General features: G+C 48.8%; 1 long non-coding RNA gene across 1 annotated transcript; it reads right to left on the bottom strand.

The window, feature by feature from the left end:
• Positions 1-13,099: 13,099 nt before the first annotated feature.
• LOC306642503 lies at positions 13,100-27,355 on the bottom strand. Its single transcript, XR_013758550.1, has 3 exons — positions 27,237-27,355; positions 13,995-14,147; positions 13,100-13,329 (listed from the first exon to the last, which is right to left on the bottom strand). It is a non-coding gene; the product is annotated as an uncharacterized lncRNA (long non-coding RNA).
• Between the last annotated feature and the right edge of the window lie 202 nt (positions 27,356-27,557).

Here is a 27,557-nt window from a genome sequence, read left to right as displayed (position 1 = left end):
CAGCTATGAAGGATCAAGAGAAGGTGCTTGGAATAAGAGTCCTCCTCACTTGGCCTTGAAGGACAGTGGGGCTAGTGACAGGCAGAGATGGGAGTTCTCCTTTGCAGTTTGGGTGGAGAACTCAGTTCTTTAAGGTGCATATATTTTAATGGGGATTTATTTTCTGCATTGTTAAAGCTTAATGGTTCCCTCAAATCATACTGACACAAAGGGAAGGCAAAGCAGTTCACCAAACAGCGGATTTTGCCCTGAGCAAAGGCATTTCTCCATGCGTGGAAACAGTTCCCCACTGTTTCCCATAAGAGCCTGTGCTGGCTCTGCAAATCAAATAGGAGCCCTTAAACAAAGCACTGCCCTTCCAGCAGAGGAGTAAGGAGAGGAAGCGTTTCCCCAGGACAACACCTGCAGGAGTGCTGCACTAATGGCAGCTGTCAGCCTCTTGGCCCCGCTCGTGGCAAGCACCCAAGGCCAGGAGGGTTTTAATTACCTTTATGTTTGTGGTTCCCTGCCCAACAGCCCGTAAGTCAATTGTGTGCTACTTCCACTCTTACTTGTGGAAAAATAGACTAAATGGACAGTTGGATGGAAAGATAGATGAATGCCTTTCTCTTTTTTGCTGCTGAGTGATTGGCATGTTATAGGCATCTTGGAATGTCCAGTTCTTCTGCTGATGGAGATGTGATGAGCCTGTCTTCATCACATGATGCCCGGATGTTTGTGGAGATCATCCGTTAGTCTTGCAGGAAGCCTGGAAAACCAGAGTGGTCCGATGCCTGGAAATTGGATGTTTCATTTCCTTAGTTTGTGAATGGGAAGCTGACATCAAGGGATGCACCCCAGGTGCCAGGCATAGGGCTCCTCTCCCAGAGATCGATCCCACAGAGGGTTGCTGCCTTCCAGGATGGGAATTTGTTGATGGGCAACCTCTGCATTGTCTTTTGGTCAAGCTCAGTGGATTCTTCTGGGTGATGGTAGCAACATCAGTTCATAAGAACTTATAAAACAAAGTAACATGAATGCATTCACTCAAGAGCTCAAGTATTGGCACTGTCAAAAATCATCAGCAGCAGAGTGTGAGGATGTAGAGATCTGAGCTCCCTTCGCCTTAGCAGTGACACTAGGGGTCCTGCCCCTCTGGTGCTGAGGGTATGGGAAAGAATGGGCCGGAGTCTCCATAGAAATTTTCTCCTTTTCCAAACTGCTCTTGTCTGATGGGGATGGGTTGGGGCACAGAGGAAGAAGGAGGTAACTTTTATGTTCTGAAGAATCCTCCGGCATTTTCCCAGTCCAGGGGATGAGGTCCTGGTCCTGTTCCGATCTGGGTAATTACATTTTCCCTACCCAAATTGATCCCCAGCATTTACATAGATGGAGTGGGTGGAGGCCCAGTCACTTTGGCAGGCTCCGAAAGTTCCCACCAAGCCTGGTTCATTCCCTCTTGGCTCCTCTGCAGAGACCTGGTTCCCAGCTAGCAGCACCAGCTGCTCTGCCCACACTGGGTCACTCTGTCCTCTTAGGGAATTTTTTAATCTAATGGCTTTGATCAGGGGTGAGATGGTGCAGGGGAAAGGCCAGAGGTGGCCACAAGGAGACGGGACCACAGTCACGCACTGAGTGTGCTACCTGGAACAGATCGCTTCCCTGTGCTCCATCTCTATCCTCATCCCTAAAATGTGAAACTGACTCAGACCAGTGGTTTCTACACCCTTTGTAAGTATGCTTTCAAAATTATTTCAATAAATGTTGTTTTAAAATTTTATATTCAGAAAGTCATTATTAAACCAGAGTTCTTCTGAGATAGTGGTGCCCATGTCTGGGGCAGCCCCCAACGCACCTCTACAAATGGTCCCCAGCTCCCTAAGAACTCAGCATGGCCTCTGAAGGCAGATTTCCTGGGTTCAAATCATAGTTCTTCCATTTACCAATGGTGCTACCTTGAAAAGGCTAATTGGTCTGTCCCTCCCTTAGTTTCCTCATCAGTGAGATGAGTGTATGTCTACTTGGAAAGGCTACCATGAAGATTAAATGAATTCATACATCTGGAACATCTAGAACAGCAATAGCAGCTAGCACTAGCTCTGTTGTGGCCAGGTTGGTGTGCTTTACTTATAGTTACTCATTTAAGCCTCTTAACAACCCTGAGAAATAGGGACACTGACTGTTCTCAGAGTCAGAGAGATTAAGTCACTTTGCAATAATCACACAGCTAACGGGGAGCAGAATGGCACCCAAATCAAGGCAATCTGACACCAGAGCTTGGACCTTAATCCTGTCCTATCATAATCACTCAATATTATCAAAAGTTCTTTTTAGCACTGGCTTCATAGAATTATCTACCATTTAAATAATATTTAAACATAAAGGTCTCAGAGTGGTGTCTGTCATAAAAAGGTGAACAAAAAACTTAAATTCTGATCCCTCTTCTCCTCATGCCCATCTTAGTCTCAATGCATGTTCACTTATCAAAGACAATCATACCATGCCTTATGCAAAAAGGTACATTAATGAGTGCTATGGTTTAGATATGAGCTCACATGTGAGACAATGCAAGATTGCTCAGAGGTGAGATGGTTAGATTATGATAGTCATAACCTAATTGGTGGATTAATCACTGATGTTGATTAACTGGGTGGTAACTGTAGGTAGGTAGGGCGTGGCTGGAAGAGGCAGGTCACTGGAGTGTGCCCTTGGGGTTTATATTTTGTCCCTGGTGAGTGAAACTCGCTCTCTCTCTGCTTCCTGCTTGCCATGTCCTGAGCTGCTTTCCTCTGTCACTCCTTTCCGCCATGATGTTCTGTCTCACCTTTGTCCCAGAGCAATGAAGTTATCCGTCTATGGACTGAGACTTCTGAAACCACGAGCATCAAATGAACTTTTCCTCCTCTAAAATTGTTCTTGTCAGGTATTTTGGTCACTGTGATGAAAAATTGATTAAAACAATAACTTAAAAGATATTAGCTCAAGACTTACTTGCCTGGGAACCATTTTTCCCCACCTATATTTCCTCCTCTTTCACCTTCCCCCTGCATCTTGAGAATTTGTAAGATCATATAATGTCTTAAGGGTTGATTTTCCAATCTGTGCCTGCCAATGACTGCGTTCCTCTTGAGGACAGACTGTGCCTCCATCTACATATCCCTGCAGCTAAGTACAGGGCTGGCACAGCCATCGAAGAAGGGAATTGAATACATTTAAGAAGGTGGTAAGTGTTAAATAAATGAGAGGGAATCATGGAGACCCTCAAGAGACTCCAGCTAGATGCCACAACCCTGGGAGCCTGTGGGCTCTAAAGGGAGGACAGGTGGCCAGAACAGCCTCTGTGAGAGCCAGATGGTATGCAGACCCAGGGGGCGGTGAGGGACTGGACCCAAGGGCCAAGGGAGGATGGCAGAGATAAAGTGGCAGCCAGGAGCCCTTTGAAAGGAGGCAGCAGCTTAGCTAGAGGGAATATGGGGGCGGGAGACGTAGGAGGTGGGGTCCCAGGCTCTTCCATCCCTGAGCCTGGAAATGTGATGGCTGCTTGCCCTCTGTGGGGGGCAGGTGGCCATCACAGGGTGGGTGGAGCTGAGGGTGGGGATGGGAAGGGAGCGAGGCAGTGCTGCCCGCCTTCAGGCTGTGCTGTCTAGAGAGAAAGGCCCGCGTCAGAGGACGCATGGACAGCGGGGGACCAAGGAGGAACAGACAGATCCTCAGAGGCATGGGTTCCCAGGAGAGGCCAGGGAGGAACCATTCAGGGAGCTCTCCGGGCACTTGGTGACCAACCTCCGCTGACCTGTGTGACTGCATTTAGGGAACTGTGTTGTGGGCACTCTGATTGGTATCAGACTTAACCCTCCAAGGGGCTGGAGCTCCTCTGCCTGGATAATAAGCATGGAGTCCATACCCGCCATACCTGACTTGGGGGTGCCAGGAACCACAAAACCCAAGCCCACAGGGGTGGCTTTGGGCCCAGGCCCAGGCCCAGGCCGCCCTCTTTCCAAATCTGCAGTTGGCTGCGTGATGTGCTCTTGTTGCCCAGAAGCTCCGTTGGACAGGACATGGCATGTGGCTTCAGCTCCAGTCTCAGGGTTCTTCATTTTTCATGGTGGTACGCTCCTTCCAAAAGCCCACTGCGTCCTGGCCTGGGCTCTCCATTCTTTAGGTCAGTGCTGGCTTTGCCTGACTCTTGTGACATGGCGTCCTTCCTCCAGGTTCATGGCCCCAACACCCCGGGCCCATGGCTTCCTGATTTCTTGGGGTGCCAAAAGCCCTAGGGGGCTTGGGCAGCAGCAGTAGGCCAGTTCCCCGCTCACTCTGGAGCCCTGTCACCGCTGCTGGGGATGTCTCCATGGGAGGGCCCTGCACGCTGCTGTCTCTGTTCAGTCTCACAAATGACCCATCCCCCTGTGATTAGAGGAGAATAATGGGGAGATGACACATGGTCTCCTCAGAGAGGCCCTTGAATCAGGGCCTGTCTGAATGTCGCCCGTGTGTGGCTCCCGTGCTGTGGCGTGTCACTGTGAGCGCGCGTGCCCCAGCCTTCTGCAGGAGCCCACCACTCAGTCTGTTTATTTCCCTTTTATGATCGCTTCCTCTCCCTCCGTAAAGCACTAGGACGGGCCTGGCGTTCCAGGAACTGCTTGCAAGTGGTCCTCCAAGCCTCCGAGCCGGCCTCTGCTGTCCCCATGCAGTGCGAGTAATGGGTCCTCCCAGGGACAATTTGCATAAAGGATAAATAAGAGAAACACAATGTGAAGTTTATTCATTTTTAAATCCTGCAGCGTTTGTGATTGAAGGCCCAAGCTCAGATGTTTGCCGGATGCGTCCCATTAAGACTAGGGGCTTGTCTAATGCCTGCTCTGCTCCTGCAGGGGGTGTAATGTGCCCTCCTCCTCCACACTGGAGGGCCGTTTCCACAGCCTCCTGCGTGACAAGGGACGTGAACAACGGGCTGTGTTCCTTTCCACCAGGCCCCCTCGCTTTAATTTGCTGTAACAGAGCCAGCACATTAAATACACAACATATTGATGTTCTCGAGAACCCTGGAGGGTCCTTACCCTTCCTTGTCAGAGGAGGCTGGCACGCCGGGAGGGAGAGGAGATGTGCTTGGCATGCACGTGGCGTGGCGCCTCTGGCAGGCAGGTCACAGCCCACTGTCTGCCAAGAGCTGTCCCTTACCAAAAGACTGAGTGGGCAAAGGGGCAGAGGTGCCACTGGGCACGTCTCAGAGTAAGAGGGGACATGTAGGCAGGCGGGCACCCTCAGCTCCTGGGACCTTGTGGACACAGTAGTGGTCTATGAACTAATGACAAGGAACAGGAGGAAGGAAGGAAAGGAGGGAGGAGGGAGGGCAGGATGCCACTCAGAAACAGTACTTGCTGGGCCTGACCTTCCCAGGTCAGTGTCAAGTGGCACATTCCCAAGACAGTGCAAGAGTTGGAAGATGGCGGGCTCTAACTTCTGGCATCTATTCAAAATGCTCTGGGCTCCAGGAATCTGGCAGGGCAGATCTGGATGTCATATTGTTCACATTTGCTACAACAAGAGATGCAAGAAGAATAGAGATATCTCCTCCAGCAAATTCACCATGTCCCTAACAGCATGTCTCCCAGGGTTGGAGAAAATCGAACAGAGGAGGAACAAAGCATTCTGCCCAGTCTGGAAGGACAGGACCTGACAGAAGGGCAAGAGCCCGCTGGACCTTAGCTTTACATTCTTTTCTTAAGGTGGCAAAAAACTCCAAAACTCTGGGGTGAGACCCTCCCTCTTTTCCCTGCAATGAATAACTGTTGAGCACTTCATTTACTCTTCTCTTGGCAAAAGCATCCTTCTAATAAGTAGCTACCGTGTTCTCCTGGGATGCTGTGCAGGTATCTTCTGATCCTCTCAGCTTGAGGGATTCTTTTCAGGAATCTGAGAATCTGAGAATTTAAATCAGTTTTAGAAGATCATAGAGCTAATGACTAGTTGGACTGTAACTCAAGCCCAGACCCAGGTCTAGTGGTAGTGTCTGTGTTGTGGGTGGCCCTAGTGAAGGTGGTAGTGATGGTGGTGGTAGTTGTATTGATACCGGTGGTGGTGGTGGTGAGGGTGGTAGAGGTAGTTTTGGTCATGAAGTTGATATTAGTGGTGGTGGTGATTGTGTTGTTGGCCCCAGCCAAGATGGTAATGGTAATGGTGCTGGTGGTTGTTACAGTGCTGATAGTGGTGGGGGTAGTGGTAACTGTAGTGATGGTTGGTGGTAGTTACAGTGATGGTAGTGATGGTGATGGTAGTGGTAGTGGTAGTCATGGTGGTAGTGGTGTTGATAGTAGTGGTAGTCATGGTGGTGGTTGTGTTGGTAGGTAGTGGTTTTGCTGCTGTTGCTAGTTATAGTGATGATCTGAATTCTTCTGAAGAAAACATTAATAATGACTTTAAACTAATTAGTTGTGCTGGTTGCAGTGGCACATGCTTATAATCCCAGTGGCTTGGGAGGCTGAGGCAGAAGGATAGAAAGTTCAAAGCTAGCCTCAGCAAAAGTAAGGCACTAAGCAACTTGGTGAGACCCTGTCTCTAATAAAATACAAAATAGGGCCGGGGATGTGGCTCAGTGGTCTATGAGTGGTCTAGTGCCCCTGAGTTCAATCCCTGGTACCCGTCCCCCCCCCCCCAAAAAAAAAAAAAAACGAAAAACTAATTAGTTGTAAGGTTCCTGGGCCATCAGCTATAGACACTTGCACCTGGCCTCTCAGGGGTGAGCAGGGAATTCACCATGATCTGGAAGAGAATCAGGATGCCTGAGTTTCCCCGGAATCCAGGAGAGCTGGGCAGACTGGGCACATGGGCTGTGACCTTGTGCAGTGCCACTAGGGGCTCTCAGACTTTTGTCAATAAGAATCAAAGAAGCAATAGGAGAGACCCCTATCTTCTGAGTCTGGCCCCACCCATGACCCTGACGTCATCTGCCAGCTACTGCTTTCTGGAAATTCTACTATTAGCTCCTGGTTTTAGGTGCTTAAACATTTCATTTTCCCTGTTTGAAATGCAAATGTCTTTTTCTTGAAAATTCTTTAGGGGAATTAATGATAGAGCAAATGCTTTCTGATCAAAATCTGTGTCAATCTGATTAGAAAATGACTTAAAGACCCCTGGTTATGGCAACGCTAGTCCAGATCTCCAGGGAAGAACTGCAGGTTAAGTTCTTCCTGCCTGTACAGGGAGATGGGCTGGGGACAGGGAGCAGGGACACGGTGAAGGCAGTGCTCAGGGCAGGGGGAGGGACCTAGGGACACATGTCCCCTGCTGATGGGAGCCACGTGGAAGACGTTGGACCACGGAGCACTCTCCATATCCAGGGTGAACCATGTGACCCATTGCCTTGGTTTCTTCTCTGCTGCCTTAACAGGCCAAGGCCACCGCTATCAGACTTACAGTTAGAACAGCAGGCTGCTCCCCCAAAATCAGGGATATAGGATAATAATCACAGTCTTTTTACAAACTAAAAATTAGTTACCCTACATAGCACTCTTCCATTCACAGCACTTCCCTAAGAAAACTGTGACTCGATTAATTTGATCCTGAAAATAAAGTTGTTATTATTCCCATATTACAGATTTGAAAACTGAGACCCAGGGTTTGTCCAAGGTGCGGCAGCTAGAATTAGAAAATAAGTCATTTTATTAATCAAGAAATGATTGATTTCCTGCTCTGTCTCAGGCATTGTGGTATGTACTAGATAAACATTAGTGACAAGAAAAAAATGTCACCTGGGTTCACAGTTCTTGTAGTCCAGGATTCCTTAGGATTTCAGTTCTATTCATAGCACTGTACATCCATAAGAACAAAAAGTATCAGGCAAAAGTCTGACAGCAAATAAAGAAATACAGAATTGTTCAGCCCGGACCCAAGAACACTAAAATGCTGTCTCCTGGGCCCTTGGTGTGGAATGAATGGCTCGAGCACCTCCATCTTGTTTTCTCAACCCAGCACAGCAATGCACCATCTCTTTGGTGATAATTATAGCCAGAAAAGGTTAAATTACACATGGCAAATGTTTTCTGTATGACAAGCAGATATGTAATAAATTTCAATAAGAATTTTATAAATGATTACTGAAAAACATATCAGAGTTGAAATATTGCTCCTTGAGCAAACTCATCTGGTGGGGCCACTCTGTCCTTGGAAATGCCAAGGCACTGCTGTGGGATTAGGACCCCAGCGCCTTCACTCTGGAAACAATGCAGTCAGACTGTCTGGGCTATACAGTCGTCCCAGCGTTGCCTTTCTGTAATACAGTCTTGCCTGTTCCTCCAGAGCCGGGGGCTGAGGTCATGCAGGTCACACAGGGGAGTGAGCTCTGAAGTTCCCTTCCTCCTTTGCAGCTTAAAACAACCCGCACTGGGAAGTGCAAGAAGAGCAAGGACATGTTGATGAGGGGTCAGAGGGAGGCCATTTATGTTGCCTGGGTGAAAAGGTGTCTTTAACTCCCTATCAAGGAGAATGCATTAATCCCTGGATGGACTGAGAGCATCAATAAAAATACAGTTCTAATTAATGCACTATGCAAGCTTCTCTGAGTCAGAACTGAGCTGATTTGGGCTTTTCATGGGCCTGGTGATTGTAGGGGATGGTCACTCATTAATGGTCCTACTAATTGTTGGCCCCTTGCCCTGGATGGGTTGTTAAATTCAGTGTCTGTGCGCTCCCAGGCCACGGGTTGGTAAAGTCAGGTATAAAGCTGATCGAAAGATTAAGAAGAGGAAAGTTCTTGCTAGGAAGGGGCACCGATGTCTTTCTAGGTAGATTTCGAGTGATTTCTTGGGGTCTCATCACTGATTCCTGAGACTCCTGAAACCGTCTTCCTCATTCGCAGCTTTGGGAATGGGGAGGAGGGGTTCCCACAGATGTGTGCAGACAGGTGCCAGCTCAGAATGGGTGAGCTGCGAACCTGAGGTCTCCATTGCTGGGATGAAGAGTCTCCTTCCTGCAACCATTTACCAACTCCTGGCGGGGATTCCCTAGGGGAGAATGAGCAGTGAGTCAGTCACTGATGCTTAAATTAACACTTCCAGTGGCTCTATGTCCTCAATACTCAGTCAACAATGACTTCAGATGACCCTTCCCAGGGATGCTACATCTCACTGAACTTCTGAGAGAAGGAAACACATCAGAGAAGAGGCAAGTGACAGGCGGAATGGATTTGGGACACCACAAGAACTTTTCTAAGAGACACAGCGATGACTTGGGGCAGCATCTCTCAGATGTATTATGCAGTTAGATCTCCATCACAGAAGGTGTGATCACAAGTGGAGTGAACCACCTGGAATGTTCGGGAGATTTTCTATGCTAAATGGTCCATTGAGTACATTACCCCTAAGACCATCCACAACTCAAGCAGTACATCACAAGTATGTGTGTGCACCTGCAAAAGAAAGAGAGAAAGAGAGAGAGAGAGAGAGAGAGAAATTGAGTCAATATCCAAAACCCTCTGGACACCTGTTGGCTATTATTTTATAAGCAACTGTTGAAGGTGTCCATTTCCAGCTTGATTTCCAAGAGTCAGGATGGATCTGTTATGGTTTAGATATAAAGTATCCTCCAAAAGCTCACATTGAGACAATGCAAGTTCAGAGGTGAAATGACTGGGTTACGAGGGCCTAAACCTCATCAGTGCATTAACCCACTGACAGGGATTAACTGGGCAGCAGCTCTAGTCAGGTAGGGTGTGGCTGGAGGAGAGAGGTCACTGGGAGCCTGCCTTTGGAGTTTGTGTTTTGTCCCTGGTGAGTGGAGCGCTCTCTCTCTCTCTCTCTCTCTCTCTCAGCTTTCTTATTACCATGTTCTGTTCTGATCTCCTCTTCCACAACCTTCCACCATGATGTTCTGCCTCACCTTGGACCCAGAGCAATGGAATTGGTCATCTATGGACCAATTGAGCATCAGACATACTTTTCCTCCTCTAAAGTTGTTCTTGTCAGGTATTTTGGTCACAGGGATGAAAAAGCTGACCAAAACAGAATGTCTGGCTTCAACACACAGTTCTATCTCCTAGCCATGTTACCTCCAACAAATGTCTTCATCCCCTGATCCTCAGCTTCCTCATCTTTAAGATGGAGACCACAGTGACATCCTTAGTGTTGGCTGAATTGCTGGGGTAATTTTGAGGTAAAGGACAAAGGTTACTTGCTTCCCCAGCTCTCCAGAGTCCCACATGGGTGAGGGAACCATATAGATACTTGATAGTGAACTAACACAGGGTCCTGGAAGGGAATGTGCTCATGAGATGGCAAAAATGAGCAGAGTTTCTATATGAAGATGTATCCATTGTATTTTAGATTTAAATCCCAGATACTGTGGATATGGGGCCATATGGGAGCCCCAAGTTCATTTGTCTCATCATTAACACTCCAACCGTGACTGAGCAACCTTTCTTGAATCATTGTGTTTCTTGGGACAAGATCATGTGCTCTTCTGCCTATCTCACAGAATGAATTAAAGAAGCAAATGAAACTGGATACTTGAAAGTGCTTTAAAAAGTACATGACATTACTCAGATGCCAATACTGCTTTTTGATTAGTAATTTCTGGAGTCATTTTTTCTTTGACTGAAAAAGATTTAAGTTTCCAAAACCATTTGTGTTCTCAGCCACCCTTTGCATTCTGCCTACGTTACACAATCTATATTTGCTAGATCAGTAGCTCTCAAATATGAGGGTGCTTCAGAATCTGGTAGGCTTGTCAAAACAGATTGCTGGTCCCCAACCTGAGTTTCTGATGTAAGTTTGGGAATGGGCCCAAAATTTTGCACGTCTAGTTTCCTAGGTGATGCTGCTGCTACTGGTCCCAAGATTATACTTAGAGAATCACTAGTCTTTATATTTGATGCATTGAATGGTTATGTAGATTTTTCGTAGCTTGATTACTTCCAAGATATCTCATGGAATCTCTATAAGCATAAGGTCAGACAGCATTAGGGGTACTTTACAAATACAGGGGCAGACAGGGGCCCAGAGACTGGACTTGATGATGTACTGAGGGCCTCTCAGTCAATCAGTGGCCAAGTGGAAATTAAACCAGGATTTTTCTGGACTTCCATTTTGGTGTCCTTCCCATTGGGCTGGACTGCCCCCTACTGGCCAGTTGGTTGAGGTTACTAGTTCCCAGAGCTCAGGCCAATGACAATCTGCAAGGATGGCCTCATGGTTCAGTGCCATGGGCATCTTGTGGTAGCAGGTGCTTCTGAGGCATCTGCTTGGGCAGAGGTGTGCAGTCTGGGAATGGTTTCTCGTGGTCTCAGATCCTGCAGGTGGGAACTGTGTCAATCCTTCCCTGCCTATCACTAAACACCATGCTAGGCACTTAGTCTAAGGAACCAGTATTGTGCAGGGAGATCAGGCCCTTGCTCCATGGCTTCCGGACCATGCTTCAGTCTGCCTCTTCCAGCCCGCTTCTCCGCTTGGTCTGCAAGCCCAGTGTTAGCACAGAACCTGGCTAAGCCAGTTTATTGCTCCTCCTCCCACACTTGCTATCTATCCCATCAAGTTCCCTGACACCTAACCAGGTTCTTCTTAATAATTTTCTATACTTTTCTCACCCTGTTCCCTGGCTACACATGTCCACTGGTCTCTGTTCTAGTGGGCTTGAATTCAGTCTCTCCCCCACTGCAGTTGTCCTGATTAAAATGTCTTGCCATTTTTAACAAGTATCCAGGAAATTATTTTTCTTTCTCCTTCTTCTTCCTCCTCCTTCTACTCCTCCTCCTCCTCTTCTTCTCCTTCTCCTTTTCTTCTTCTTCTTTTGATTGACATACCCAGGGGTGCTTTATCACTAAGCCACATCCCCAGCCTTTTTATTTTTTATTTTGAGACAGGGTCTAAGTTGCTAAGGGCCTCACTAAGTTACTGAGGCTGGCCCTGAACTCTTGTGATCCTTCTGCCTTAGCCTCCTAACCACTGGAATTACAGGCATGTGCCATCACACCAGGCTATGAATAATTTTTCTTTAACAACAGAAATGTCGTTGCTGCTTCTCCCTCCATACCCAACCCAGGCACTCCAGAACAGGAAAGTTGATTTCAAAACTGTCCTTAAAATGTAATGACTTATCCACCCAGTCTATGAACCCTCAATCCCTGAGGTGGTGGGCAGTTTATACACACCCTTCTAAAATTGCATTTTGTTGACATCCAGGTCTGCTGGCCATGCTGGCCTTGGGAAGGGGCTGCAAAGCTTCAACCTTGGACCCATTTATCCTCTTCCTATGCTCTATGGAGACCCACCCACTTATTGACCACCTATGGACTCTTTCCCATCTATTGAAGTCTAGGGTCCTGTGGATCCTGGGTGAGGTCAGATCTGGTCCCAGAGAGGGACCGCTGGTGCTGAGGTTCTGGAAGAGAGGAGTCAGATGGCTTTGAGCCTTTCTGAACTGCTCAACCAAGAAGGGTAGGCAGTTTCAGGCCCCAAAACCAATGAGTGAGCCAGAAAAGGAGCTCTATGCATTTAGTTTTCTCTGCAAAGGCGCAGAGAAAGACTTGCTCTTTTGGTTTATTTTTTTTCCCTTTCTAAATCCACAGCGCTCTTCTTGGGCTGAGCAGGTTTATCTGCTTTGGTTATTATGGCGGCTGTTCCTGGATGCCTGTGTGTGTGTGTGTGTGTGTGTGTGTGTGTGTGTGTCTGCGCGCGCGCGTGTGCATGTGAGCGCGTGTGTCTGAGAGCGTGTGTGCGTGTTTTCTCCAGAGTGACTGGTTTGTGCTGTCATCAGCCGTTGTTTTGGTAAATGGCGAGTTAAACAGATATATCCAAGCGTAAAATCTAAAAAATGTTCCCTCTGGGCGCCCGGGGGGTGTTGTTTGAAATCAACTACATATCAATTGAGCGGCGGCGAGCGGATCCGATGATAAATTCCAGTCCACAGACGCCTTATAAATTACATTTTTTTGTTCGCGATCTTGCCTCATCTCGGCTCCCCAGAGGCCCTTAGACTGAGGACTCTGATTGTGTTGGAGGAACGTTTGCTCAGCTTGAGCGAGGCCATTAGCATTGCATGTGCCAGTCCGTCCCTGCGCTCCCCACCTCCCCCGGCCCCCCCACCCGCCCCTTTAACAAAATACAATATGTGCCTGGTAATTTTTCTGTTCATTATCTCATTGTTTTCTGTAAGTACAAGGTTAGATTGAATTACTGCGGGCTCCGCCGTCTATTTGTAATTCTCCTTCCATGCCGAGCTGCTAATGAATGGGCAATTTAGTCAATTCTTTGTAACGGCTTCTTCTGTGCGTCAGCCACTTAATTACTCTGAGCCTTTCTCACTGCTGCTTTATTGCACAGAAAGTCGGGCTGCTTGGAGGGCTTGGCACGGGATCTCCAGCTTCCGAAAAGAAAAAGGAAAAAATTGTCAGAGGCAACCAGGATTCTGCAGCCTCAATGCTCTGGGTAGCACTGGCTGGAGGAACGTTCTGGGGCCTCAACCTGCAGAACCCAGGCCTGTCTGCACGCTGGGGTTTATCTCCCTCCTCCGCTGACTGTTCTGTTTAATCCTGACTGTGGCAGTCACCCTCAGGATGGCAGGAAGGTGTGGGCTCCTGCTCAGAGAACAGCCGTCTAGGGGATGGCCCAGGTGTTTGGAGACATTATGATTATTAGTTAGAGAGTTTGCTACTTACTGGTTGTCAGCCTCTTCAAGCTGAAGATAAGGGTCCTGTTCTGGTGTTTGCTCTTTGCCTGTGTGCAGAGCACCTCGCCCTGGTGACAGTGGGAACAGGGTGTCTGTTTATCATCCTCCTTCAACAAAAGGGACACCCAGTCTGGGCATGTGAAGGGCCTGAACCAGGTGCGGCAGAACCAGGGCTAACACCCATAAGTCCTGTTTTCCTCCCACTCCACCCCGCTGTTCAAGGGGGCACTTCAGATATTGTCCCAAAGTGGAAATAAGAGTAGGTTACGCTTAAAGAAAAGGGAGCAGATTTTCCAGCAGTTAATGGGAGACTAAAAACCCCAAGGAATTGGGGACTTCGTAACAGAGCTTCAACTTACCAAGGGGCACCTTTGGGGATATTTGTCATGCTACCAGTATATTTCTTTGTGCCCCAGAGTTAAGAGGCACGTATCATCTCTTGTCCAAACTAGGACACGTTTGAAAGTGAAGCACGGCCCGGTGCATCATCATGCTGAGACCACATGAGTAAGCTGGAATGTCCAGAACAAACAGGTCATATGATCACATACTCTGAAAATGGAGGATGTGTGAGTTCAATGGTAGCAATAGCGAGATGGCCAGTGGGGTCTGCTGCCTGAGCTTACAAACATCTCCTGCCACCGCACATCCATGTGATGCACGTGAGCTGCAGAGAATCTCTGCCTGTGTCCAGAATATGATGAATTCAACAAACCCCGAGCGTTTCCTGGCTCGGGAACAGACGTGTGAGGATGAGTGGCAAGTTCCTCTGGTAGTTTGATCTGACTGAGCAGAAGGGAAGTAAACAGTTCTCTGAAAGTTGCCATTCTCCCAAAACAGGCTCCTGGGAGTGCTGGGCCTCCTCTTAGAAAGCTCTTGCCCTCCTCCGGAGTTCGGCTCACTTCCACCCTTCCTTTGGATGTCAGCTTAAGCTCCTCCCTCTGGGAAGCCTTCCCCGATCTCTCAGATTACATTAGGGCGCCTTGTTATTCTATTTCAGGACATCCTGCGCTTTCCCTCTTCGTTACTTACCACAATTGAATTATTTGCGTAATTATGTGCTCGGTGTCTCTCTTCCACTCCCCCACCCAGCCCTGTCCTATCTGCATGTGGCCCTCAATAAACATTTGCTCGATACTTTTAACATTTAAACAGCACCGTGGTTTACAAAGTGGTTTACAAACTTCATTCATAAAACCTCTCAACAGCTCCAAGTGACAGGTACAATCATTGTTCCTATTTTACAAACTGAGAAACCGAGGTTAAATAACGTGTCCTGGGGAGCCAATCTGGGTCTCCAGTCTGGAAAGGGCAGAGTTTGGAGCTAGATGATGTGACCTCCAGGTTCAGCTGTCTCACATCAGCAGCGTGCCTGTGGCCAAGCCACTGGGCCGCTAGGCCATGCTTTGCTTACCTGCCCAGTGGAGCTATGGTAAGCCTCAAATATCTCACCATTTTGTCACAGATGGCAAATGAAATGGTGTTCCACGCAAGTGTTTAAAAGGCCAACGAGCTCTGCAAATGACAGGTGTGATTTGGGGTTGAAAGCAGCCTTACTGTCACCTGCCACCCAGCCCTGCTGTCCCCTCATCCCCATAGAAACTCCAATTGCGCCCATCTCCACAGCCTCCCTCAGGACCCCAAATTGGGATGCTCATTTCCTTCCCCTCTGTTGGTAGCCCAGGGCCTAGTGTGGAAGCTTCACATAGAGCTTTAGGGAGGCTTGCTAAATGGAACAGAGTCTGCCACCCTCCGGGGTCTGGCTCAAGCTACTTCCTCAGCCTGAAGTCTTCCTGGGCTGCTCCAGCCCTTTCCGTTCTTGTCTCTGCACTCTGCAGCTCATGCAATTCACAGTGCATCATGTAGCACTTGATTCTAGCCTGGTTGCACCTGTTCTGTCAAACTGCAGGGTTGTGAAATCAATTTAGTGGGCTTCGATTAAGAGGAGGAGGAAGAGAAGGAGGGGAGGTCCAGAAGCCGCGGGAGAAAACATGGGGAGGCGGGAGGTGAAGGATGTCTCAGGACGCGCTTGTTTCAGTGGGATCTGTGTAAACACTCACAAATGCACACACTGAGTCGGATCACAGTGTGAGCTGTGTGTCTTCATCCAAGGCTGAGTCCACAAGGTTTGCTCACCTCGCTGGTGTAAGCTTGCCAGGAAGAGCAGGGGCAGCCTCTCTTACACAGTGGTTGCCCACCCCTACAGTACTTTTCTTACCCACAGGTCTGGGTTGAACCAGGTATATAGTCTCCGCACCCCACCTGCCTGAATCTCTGGAGGGACAGAGGACTTTAAGAGCCGCCTTCTTCCCTGGTGTCTGCCCATGCCAGAGTTTCTAAGGAGTTTGCTGCTGCCACACCCTCCATCCCAGGTGGCCAGGGTCCCTGCTTCAGCTCTGTTATGGGTTCTCTTCCAGAAATTTCCCCACCTCTCCCTTGGGTTTCTGGGTATCCTGCTGCAGGCACAGACAAGCCATTTTCTCTCTCTTCTTCCCTCCCCCTGCCACAGGGGAGCACAGAGTGTCGTCCTAAAGCTTGCTGGGTTTTGCCACTCTGACCTCAGTTTCCTCATCTGTTACTATATTCTCTCAGGATCTCGGGAAGTTCCAAAACATGTGATGGACCTGGACAAAGGATACACTCAGAACGTTCTCCCTGCCTCGACCAGAGCTCCTGTCCTCACTTCCAGCTGCCACTGGGGTGGGGCAGGGAGGGCTGGAGGGTTAAGGTGAGTGTAGGGTCTGGGCTGCTGTTCCCCTGCCCGCTGTGGGCTCTGCACAGCTGGGGAGTAATGCAGGACATACACTTTTTATAAACATGGGTTCCATGTGGATTTCTCAGGAAGCAGCGCTGCCCACACTCCCCAGTCGGGGCAGATGTGTCCTGTCCTTGTGCTGTTTGCTGTCAAAGTTGGCTCATAGCCATGGGGGAGGCATCGGGACACAAACCCTGGTCCTGTGGAGCTTCCCTCTGCAGGGTGACAGCTGTTGACCACAGAACCCTCCTGTGCAGGGACATTCTTCTAAGCATTTTTTGTGAATTAACTCGCTTCATCCTCCCCCCTGACATTAGAAGGTAGATGCCATTTAATCCCATCTTACAGACAAGGGATACTGACCAAGTTCAGAGCTCCTGTAACGTTTCCAAGGTCATCCAGCTAAGAACCAGTGGAACTTCGATTCAAACCCAGGCAGTCCAGGTGTACCCCAGAACCCAAAGGGAGGGCCTGGCCTCCTTCAACCATCCTTTGGATAGAATGCTAATCCCTCAAGAAACCCCCTGGCAAAAAGCACAGATCAGCACATTTTTAAAAAGTTCCTTCCCTCTGACATAATTTTGAGACTCTAAAAAAACAATTCTGAATGGAGACCATGTATGGTAAAGATTTTCTTTACAGTATCATTCTAACAGAAGGAAAGAGAGAAAATTTACCTGCTAGTCAAAAGCTGTCCACATGTCATCCTGAACACTGGTGAGCTCAGTCTGGCCCCTGTCTCAGACCGCTGGGTACCCACCTTGTGTACAGCTTTCTGTAACAATGGCTGTCTGTCTGTCTGTCACTCTGGTTACTGAGGGCAGGGACTCTGTTAAATCCATCCCAAGTCCTTACAAGGGGCTCACATATGCTGGGCCCTTTATAAATATCTAGAGAAAGAAAAGGTGACATGGCCAAGTTTAGATGGTAGATAATCTATCTGTAAAATTCTTTCACCTTTGTTCTATGTTTAAATTTTTCATGGTAAAATGTTAGAGGGAAAAGAAAAGAGTAGATGAAGGGAATGGATAAACAGGTTATGACAATATGGAAAACACGTGGAACGTGACTTTATACCTGTGGAAAAGCTCAGGAAACAAACTAAGATTACACCTGCAGAAATATACGTAGAAAAATCAGAGGAAGGGAAGAGAATGCTGGGGACTAGGACACCAGGCACGATTTTAACATTTCTCTCTTACCCCACTTTCCATTTCCTTTGCAACGGACAAGTTTCATTTTTATAATGAAAAATTAACTACTTTTCTACGGTGTGTCCTCAGCCCACATTTCTATAAGAAAAACCAAGGTCCTCATCTTCAGGAAGACTCGCACATAGAAACAGAGGCAAACTGACTCCAGGAAAAAGTCTGCTTTACGGCAGGATTTCCAGCAGTGTTGCTTTCAAATGTCACCCCTGCTTAAGACATGAGAGAGGAAAGGAATACTTGCGGGGGAGGTCAGGTGGTGCCAGGGCCCCCTGGTTGGTCTGGAAGGAGCTGCTTCCTCCTGGAGGGTGAGCCAGGCCTCCCCTGCCCATCCCCCAGGTTTAGCGCCCAGGTTCCACAGTCCCGCACTGTCTGTCACACAGGAGCACAGTGACCTAAGTGAATGGGTGATGGATGGTCCAGCCCTTAAGAAGAATTTCAGACAGTTAGGAAGGACGGGAGACAGAGGGCGGGCCACCAACTCATCCTATGTCAAGGGCTGACCCTGGAGGAGAGACTCAAAGGTGCTGTCACTCATGGGTACCGATCTTGATTAGAAGCTGTCCTTCCCTTCTCTGAGCCAGCTCTCCCTGTCACCCTTGTGAAAGCAGAGGTTGCATCTGGTCACCCCACACTCTCAGCTCCTTCTGCCACGTCTGGCACTTGATGCTGTTGTTGCTTATTACAGGTTTGTTGGTAAATGAACAAAAGAATGGAATTTCCACATACTAGAATTCATATCATAAGGCTCTGTTTTAAAAATAAAGAGATATCATTCTGGGATGGAAAGATTTGATGCTTACAACTAACCCAGGTTCCTTTTTATACCCTTTCCCTTTAACTGTTTATAAGAAGCAACTTCTTCTTTACAAATGGAGAAACTGAGACCCAGAGGAGAGATATAACTTAGAATTTTACATGCAAAGCATGATGGACCCAGAGATTCTCTATCATCTTTTAGACTCTTTAATATTACATATGAGGAAATAGGCCCAAGGAGCCAGGTGTTGATGGTGTAAGTTCCCACAGTTCAGCAGCAGTGGGGTAGAGACAAGAATCCAGCTCCCAAATCACAGTCCAGGGCAGCTTAGCAAACAGCTCAAGCAGCCCTGGTACCAGACTCAGGTTCCCATGGCAACTATGCAGAACAAACCATCCTCTTTGAGTAGCATTGACTCATTCTTCATATTGCCTTTCTTTTTCTTTAAGGGAAAATCACTCTTTACTCTCCCCAAATAGACTCAGTCATGAAAGGAAGAGACTAGGAAACTTTCCAGAAAACAGGTACCCAGGCAGGAAATGAACATCCTGGCTGACAAACGCCTGGGGAGGTCTCTGGATTTGTTTGTGTATCTAAATGGGATTAATGACTTGGAGAGGATCCCTCTGGAATCTCTGGAATTCCTTGGCTTAACTGGCTGCCCCTTTCTGAATATCTTTTCCTAGTAATAACAGCCCTTACCTGAAAATGTTACGAGTACTTGGCAGCTCCTGTTTCCCACCTATTTTAACCTTACTTACTTCTTTTGATTCAGGGGTAGGTATTACTATTTTACAGATGGGGAAATTGAGGCCCTGGGGGTGGAGTCTGCCGGCATAGTGTGCAACTCCTCAGCAGATGGAAATCTCCATCTCTGAAGAGAGACCAAGGGGTGAATACCTGGTGTGTGTCACGCATTTGCTAGGCACCTTGCAAACCTCAGTGGGGGCTCAACTACTCCTGGCTGGGTCAGGAAACACTGTGTTCAGGATGAATGAAACTCTCTCAGGCCGTTAGGATAGTCAGAGGAAGCGCATATAGCATAGGGTGCAGGGCGCCTGGAGGGTGGCCAGGGTGTCTCTCTAAGGGGCAGGCATTCACCTTGAGAACTAAATGGTAGGAAAGAGCCAGGATGGGAAGAGTGAGAAGAGGAAGCAATGAGGGCAGAGCATGTGTGGCCCCTGAGGAAGAGAAGGGCTCACCTCCGCAAGGGAGTGACTGAGCGCAGGCCCAGGAGCGAGCAGTCTGAATAGGGAGGGGAGAAGGTCCAACGAGTAGCCTGGAGGGGAGACAGGGCCATGCTATTTCCACCTGTAGAGGCCACGTAAGATGTGTGCCTGCCATCAAGAGGCACCTTCCTCCTGCACGCCCAACCTGCAACCTGACGGCGTTCGAGCACACGGTCGTGTGTATACAGGACACAGACACAAACACCCATGGAAACGAATATATGCACAAAAGCCCAGACATGCCATTCTCTCACAACACATCGCCATCTGCCCTTAGACACACTGCACACACAAACGCACACTTCTCCATACCCATGTGCCCATTCACATCCACACAAAGCCCAACTCACGATTCTTTGTGTGTGCAAACTTGCTATTTCATAAACACATGTTGATCCACATGTGCACACAGGCCCTCTCCCAGGTAGGTGCTCTCCTGTGCACATGAACAGCCACGACAAGCCCTGCTTGGATGAGCCGTCGGCCACAGATAAACTTCTCTGCTGGTTGGTTATCATCTTTCATTGGAACTGACACGTTGATAGCCCCAGTTTTTCTAGGAAGTGACCTTCACGCTGGCTATTGATTTCCAGTGGCTATCAGGCGCCTGCCACTGGAGTGACAGGCCCGGTCAGAGGTCAGCCCTTAAATAAAGCTTCTGGATTACTAAGCACCAGCCATTCCAATGAAAATGGAAATTGGCAGCCCTGGCTGCCTTTTATGGGGTGGGCTCCCGCTGGTGGTTTTCAGTCCTGTGTGACCCTCTTGTTCCTGCACCACAGACCTGTGGTGCTGTAGATGCCCACAGGTGTCTGTTGTGCAGGGAAGGTGGCCTGGAGGCTGTGACAGTGACAGCTGCCAGGGTCTGAAGCTTCCTGCATTCTGCTTTCCAGCAATGCCTGGGGCTGTCCCTCCAAGCCTGCGATTCTTAGACAATTGTCACAGGTCGCAAGACCCACAGGTGACTCGCTTCAAGGTCTCCAGCAGGTGGTATCAATTCTCTGGGCCTCATATTCTCCTGTCCCTGCCCCATCCACACACACTATGTGTCCCCTTTTGCAAGGCTGTGGTCCTGATGAAATAGCCGATGGCAGTGGACGCGCGCTGGGTAGTGTAGGACCGTGCAGGAAGACGGCGCTGCTGGGATCCATGTTCTAACACATTGCAGTTGCTAAGCACAGGACCCGCTTGATTAAATCACATGCTGATCTGACGACCCAGGCGGTCCCCCAGAGTGCGGCAGCATATCGGGGTCACACAGCAAGCAGAGGCATGAGAGTGGAAGGGGCTGAAGACTTTTTGGGTCTCCAAGTTTTGCCTTTGTCTCTCCTGCCAGATGGAGTTCACACTGCCTCACCTGGTCTTGGTGGCCTGGGACAGCCTCGCAGCTGGGCCACAGGAAACTAACAGTCAAGTGCCACCCAGAAACCTTCCCTGGGATCCCTGTCCCATCAGTGTCTGCCTTCTCCTGGAGTCCACCCCCTCCTCACCTCCTCAGACCCCCATCTGTGTAAATGCCAGCCTGGTCTGGGCTTGCCACCATCCCCTCCTCCCACTATCTGCCCAAATCCCCCAGCCCGCAAGCCAGGGGGTCACTGGACACTCTCTGTTTGGCTCTGGAATGTGTGTTCGGTCTTACTTCTGAACATGGGAATGAATAAATTCCACCTCAAATCTCTGCCCGGGATCTTTTCACAGTGTCAGCATCCCTTGGAGAGGCGCTAAGTTCTCCTACCGCCCTGGGTCCTGTGGATCAGATGCTGATGTGGGGGGCAGGGGTTGCTCCAGGGCACAGAGGGAGCCCTTAGAAAGGTGGGGTTCCTGGGATTAAACAACAACAACAACAACAGGCAGTAGAAACAATAGAAGAACATCATCTAAACACCTTGGCATCAGACCAAGAGTGCAATCAGAAAACACTCCGGGGCCAACCAGCTGGGCTGCCCAAATGAACCAGGACACAAAGCACCACACTTCAAGAACACTGTACCTCCAACCCAGCTCTGTCACTTCCCAGCTGAGAGGCCTTGAGCAAATCTCTTCCTCATTCCAAACTGCAGTTTCCTCATCTGCAAACAGGAGCCAGGAATTCCCACCATGAGATCAATGGCGGCAGGGTTTGGGCCACGCAGTGTGCGTGGGCCGCCTGCTCTCTATTTATGCTGCTCAAAAAATGGCTGTTGTTTGGGGGCTTACAGGTCTGCCAAGGTTTGCCTCCCTAGAGCCAGCCATCATTTCTTCAAGCGGGGTGATTTTCTCCCCCTTTTCAGCCATGTGTGGAGTAATATTTTGTTGTCACCTCTGAGACAGGTGTGTCACTGGCATCTGGAAGGTGGCAGCCAGGGATGCTGTTCACATCCTACAACGCACAGGACAGTTTCCTCTGCCCAGAACCATCTGGCTTCAAATAGCAGTCACGCCAGTACTGAGAAACCCGAAGCTGGGCCTCCCTCTCCAAAAGATCATTTTCTAGTTCTGGCTTCCCCTTGGTGGCTCAGCACAACGGCTTCTGCAAACCTTCCATTTCCTGAACACCACAAAGGCTCGGGGCTGCACGGGGAGCTGCTGCCTGCCTCCCCTCACCCTGAGGCCACTCAGCCAGATGGCAAAAGGGTCAGCGGCAACCAAACATCTAATGACGTGTGACAAGTATGGCCAGACAGCAGGCCCAGGCTGGGCCCCCTTCGAGGCCACTCATTGGGCAAGGGGGACTCATAAATAACAGCACAGTGACAGCCCAAGTCTTGCTCAGTGGGAGCAATGGCGCTCCACCCGGCTCTCAGCCCCTGGGGCAGGCTTTTATGGGACAGGGCTCCAGCAGGAGGGCCAGGGCGGGGAACAGACAGGGGTGAGGACCCATGTACAGAGAATGTGCTGGTGAGACATTGAGGGGCTTGTCCTTGCCGCATCTGTCCCGACGGCGACTGTATTAGCTCTCTCCTTGATGGTGAATCTAATTTCTGACCCATTGCAATTTGAGGCTCCAAGGCATCGAGTGAGCAAAGCATTGCCCTGGGAGGGGAGGACCGTGCTGAACCTGTCCATCACCCGAATTTGAGTCCAGAGGCCCCTCAATTTACTAAATGCACTTGAGCCTCCACCTCCTCATCTGTTAAATGGGGGTAGTTGAGCAGCAAATATGCTAATTCATAGGAAATTATGTACTAGGCACTGCATTAGTGGAAGGGATGATGTTGATGGTGATAACGATTATGATTATGATTATTCAACCATTTGGGAGAGAAGAATTTATATTGGAAGAAAAAAGACATACCTTCTAATGCCCTAAAAATATTAATCAGTTTTTAGGTTTTTAGGCAGTTTCAAATAGGCTCCTTGCAATAATAATAGTAATAATGATTCCTATATTAAATAGCACTTTCATTTTCACATTTATTTTTCTCAAGCCTCATGTGGCTTAAAATGGGACCTGTTTCCAATGATGCGTATTCTTCTAAAATAAAAGTGGAAAAATGAGCAGCTGGCGTGCAGATCAACTCCGCTTTGTTGTGTATTAGCACCTCGGTTCAGATGGCAAACCCCAACGGAACTGGGGCTGGTGCCTCAAGGCACACCACTAAGGTCCAGTTTTGTTGTTTAAAAAATGGGGACAATAATTCCTTCCCAAGCCTATCAGGGCTGCTGTGTCAGTGAGACCATACACTTGGAATCCCCATGGTCAGATTCATATGTCACCCCACAAGGGGGTCTTGGGTTGAGGTCACTGTCTTCATCACCTTTATTAATTACTATTCTTAATGATGTTTGCAAGACAGAGTTCCTATGCGGCTCCATCTCTGGGAATGGTGTTTGCATACTTGCATGAAAGAGTCTGGCTGCAACTGTTAAGAAATGGACCCACTGGTCACTCCTTCTGGAATCTAGGCTGCTGCTTAGTCCCCTCCCCCCCTTTTTTATTTCAGGCTGGACTCAAGACGGGGCCCCCTCCTGTACCAGGCCCCGTGTGTCTTCTATAGAAATGGCTCTCTCAGCCCAAGACCTCGGATGCCAGTTTACAGCCAGGAGCACATTTTTGAAGGGAGGGTTATAAATCAAAACCTGGGTCCTAATGAAGCCGCTGACACCATGTTAACTGTAACAGAGTGCACCCGGGCACCGATCACAAGAAATTAGAGGCACAGAGGAGCGTTGGAGGCACCAGGGCACTGAGGGGGCCAACCTCAGCCTCTTCTTCTTCTTCCCTTCATCTCTGTCCACCTCCCTCCCACCCTGGCCCCTTTTGTCTTTCCATAATTCCTGGAGAATCTGCCTCATCTGCAGCTCCTCTGGGCATGTACCTCCTGGCTGAGCAGCAGAGCCTGCCAGGTGGCTCCCAGGCAGATTCCCTCCCTCGCTCTCCACAGAGCAGGGCGATGGGGTGGAGCCTCCACTGCCTGGGCAGCAGAGGATGTTGAAGACAAAGTCCTGGGTTCAGATACAGCACCGTTCCAGTCCTGGCTGACCACTCACTGGCTGTATAACCTTGTGCAAAATCTCTACCCCCTCTAAACCTCAGTGTTTTAATCTGTAAAATGGGGATAACAACCATCCCTGGAAGGCTGTTGAGAAGATTAAGTGAGATGGATAACACTGGGTTAGCTGAGCTAGTCCAGGCAGGGGAAGTGAACAAAGGGACAGTCATGACCTGTGCTACTGAGGACATTTCTGGCTACATTCCATGGGCCAGTCGCTCACCCAGACTGGTTTTACACTGAGGCACAGACAGTTACTCCCACAATGTGATTTCAGGAAGATGAAAAATGGGACATTTATTTCAAATATCTTTGCCATTTATGTCAGGAAACCCTTGCCAAGTAGTCTGTACAGAAGTCTTCCCAGACCTGGCCTGATGCAGTGTGAGCTGCCCTCTCTGGCTCACCTCTGGGAGAGGAATGCCCAGAGGCTTTAATTCCTCCACAGGAGAGGCTGAGCTCAGTGCGCATGTACTTCCACGGGCAGATCTTGAAGTTGCTGAGACCCATCAGTGACCAAATGGAAAGAAAACCCCACCTTCCCTAAAGCTTTTCCCAAGACTGCCCAGCTCATCCTCATCCCTCCTCCTGTGAACTCCTTCTGTTTTTACTATTTCTACCTCTTATTTGGCCCAAGACGGAGACAATACTTTCCCCAATTAAACAGCAAGCTCCCTGAGGGTGTAGAACCTGCCTGTGATTTCTTGAAATTAGAGCCTTACTTCATGACTTTAGCCCAGTGCTGATGACCTAGGTGTCTTTCTAAGAGCAAATGTTTTTGCTGGTTCATGTTCAATGTCCACAGAAAGTTAGCAGTTGGTTTGTGCCACATTCTGCTCACATTTCTTTGACCAAGCAAGTCTCATAGTCAGCAGGGCAGGAATATATCATCTTCCCACCTAAGGTAGACTCAGGGAGGGGTGACAAAGTTATCAATCAATACTACCTATTACAGACCCCAAATAAAAATTTCTACAAAGCTGTGGCTCAGTAAATATTTAATTGGGAAGATGAGATAAGTATCTTAAAACTGAAATATTTAAACACAATTTTCTGGTGTGGTTGTTAGGTCTAAAACAGCCAATCAAATTTTTTGATACAGATTCTTATAAATAGCAATAAATTGAAACCAAATAAGCAATCTGTCCTGAGCATGGCTGAATCATACTAGATGGGGACTAGTTCCCTTGTGGGAATGCCACCATGGGAAGCATAATTAGACTCATTTGTGATCCCTCTGAAAGGCAGTCTAGCATCAGAGAGGGGTGTGCTATGCTGAATACAGTGGTGCACGCCTGTAATCCCAGCAACTCCGGAGCCTGAGGTGGAGGATCACAAGTTCAAAGCCAGCCTCAGCAACTTAGTGAGGTCCTAAGCTACTTAGTGAGACTCTATCTCCATATAAAATATAAAAAAGGGCTAGGGATGTGGCTCAGTAGTTGAGCGCTCTTGGGTTCAATCCCCAGTACTCCACCCCCGCCCCCCCAAAAAAAGAGTTGGTTGGTTTCTAAGGGAGGAACACTTCAGCTTTCTGGAAGAAAATGTCCCCAGACTTACAGAGTGGGACCTGCTCCATGGGGCAGGAAGACAGGGTCTGGATGTCTTTGGGGATGTTGGGGTCGAAAAGGCAGAGAGTAATTCCTGCAGAAACTTGGAGCAGAAGCCCAGGATTGACTCTTCCAGCTTTAGAGGAATATACATTTCAGTTGGTGAGGTAATACTTAGAGGCCAGAATGAGCAGGAGTTGGGTGAGACAAAATGTGTAGAGTAGCCTAAAAACCCTCAGGGATTGACAGGCAGGAGACAGAGGCACAGGGCTTCCTGGGGAAGCTGAGGCTGCAACCTGGTCCCAAAGGCCAGGATGTGCAGGGGCTGGGTGTGGGATGGGAGGGTGGGAATTGGGGAGTGCAGGCAAGGTCCTGGGTTGGTGAGGAGATGCTCAAGGTGGTCCCCCCCCCCCTCCTCTGGTGCACAGGGTCCCTGGGGGAGGAAACACACAGAATGTGCACGTGACTGAAAGGAGCCAAGGCCTTCCAGAGACTTGCTCCATTTCTGGTTGGTGTCTTATTTTCCTGGGAAGTATTTTTTCCTTCCTTTGACATTCTGGCTTTTGTTGATATAACCTCAATTTCTTGTTGCCTTTCAAAGGCTTTGTTCCCCAAATGGAGGGAAAGAACTTTTCTTGTCACACTAGGTCCTCAGCCGGGCCAGTTGTCTTTCCAAATCAGGCAGGAGCTGGGGCGGCTGGGGGTGGAGGAGGCTGGGCAGAGGGCGGGAGCCTCAACCACAAGGAGGGAAAGAGTCTGCAACTGATGAGGGTCCCCGAGGTGATTTGCAAATCTGCTGAAATCCTGAACAAGCTTTGATTTAACCCAAGCTTGAAATGGCTTTTATTTACTGTCTATTGTGGAATAAATGACATCTCATAAACAGGCTTTATCCATTACCCCAGAATGGAGAGCTTCGTGTTAGGGACATTTTATCCTCTTGATATCAAAGGAGATATGCCGGGGTGTGTTATTACAAATAGAAAAATCAATGCTGAGACACACACATCTGAAATTTCATTTTCGTCCAACCACATTTTCAAAGAAAAAAAAAAAAAGGCAATCGCTAATAAAAATGACTCCAGAACCAGAGGATTTGCCAGACCTGAGCTAAGGATGGGCTGGGAGCGAGCCCAGACAGTGAATAAATCTGACTGTACCTCAGGGCCATTTCCTGCTCACCTTCTCAGGCTATTCAGCCCAGCCCAGGGCACCCACAGCAGAGCTTCCCGACCCTCTGACCTCCAGAGTCCCCAACCCGCTCCTGCCCTAATGCTGGTCATGCCCCCAGAAGCTGCCTCTCTTGCTGTTTCCACTCTCCCCACCCCAACCACACACTTGGCCACAGACCACATAGAAAATCCCTGAAATATCCAGAAGCCTCTACCACCTTAAAGGCAGGGACCTAGGACTCTTCTGAGCAGGATATACAAGTCAAGACCCTATGGAGCTGCCAGGAAAGTCAATTGGTCAGACTCCAAGGACAGGGTCCACCCTTCCTCATGACCATGGAGCTGCTTCCACCCACCAGGCCGCTGCTTCCAGGGATTGGCAGGGGACAAGTTCTTCTAGCAGCTTTCCATAAAACTTCTTAAAGTCGCCATCCCCAGGGCTGCTTCATAGGCGTTACCTTGCCTTGGTGATTCTCTGGTTTCTGAACCTGTTTCCCCAGGAGGCTGCAAGCTCTATGGGGCCGGATCAGGCCTGCTGCTGCTGTTCGTATTTCCAGTGTGGAGCACTGTGCTTGGCACTTCATATGCACTTAGCGAATATGATAATGAGACACACAGGCCTGCAGGAGGGTGGGGAATGACCGCCCATGCCCGCAGCTGTGCTTGAGAGCAACCCCAGCTATCTGAAAAGAATCAGCACAGCTCTGATCAGTAGCCTCAGCCTTGGGGCCTAAACTAGATGGAGTTTGCTGGTTTCACAAGGTCATTTGATTCAGGAA

This window comes from Sciurus vulgaris, assembly GCF_902686455.1.
Source record: "Sciurus vulgaris genome assembly, chromosome: 13".
Lineage (NCBI taxonomy): Eukaryota > Metazoa > Chordata > Mammalia > Rodentia > Sciuridae > Sciurus > Sciurus vulgaris.
This window is presented reverse-complemented; position numbering and strand designations above follow the sequence as displayed.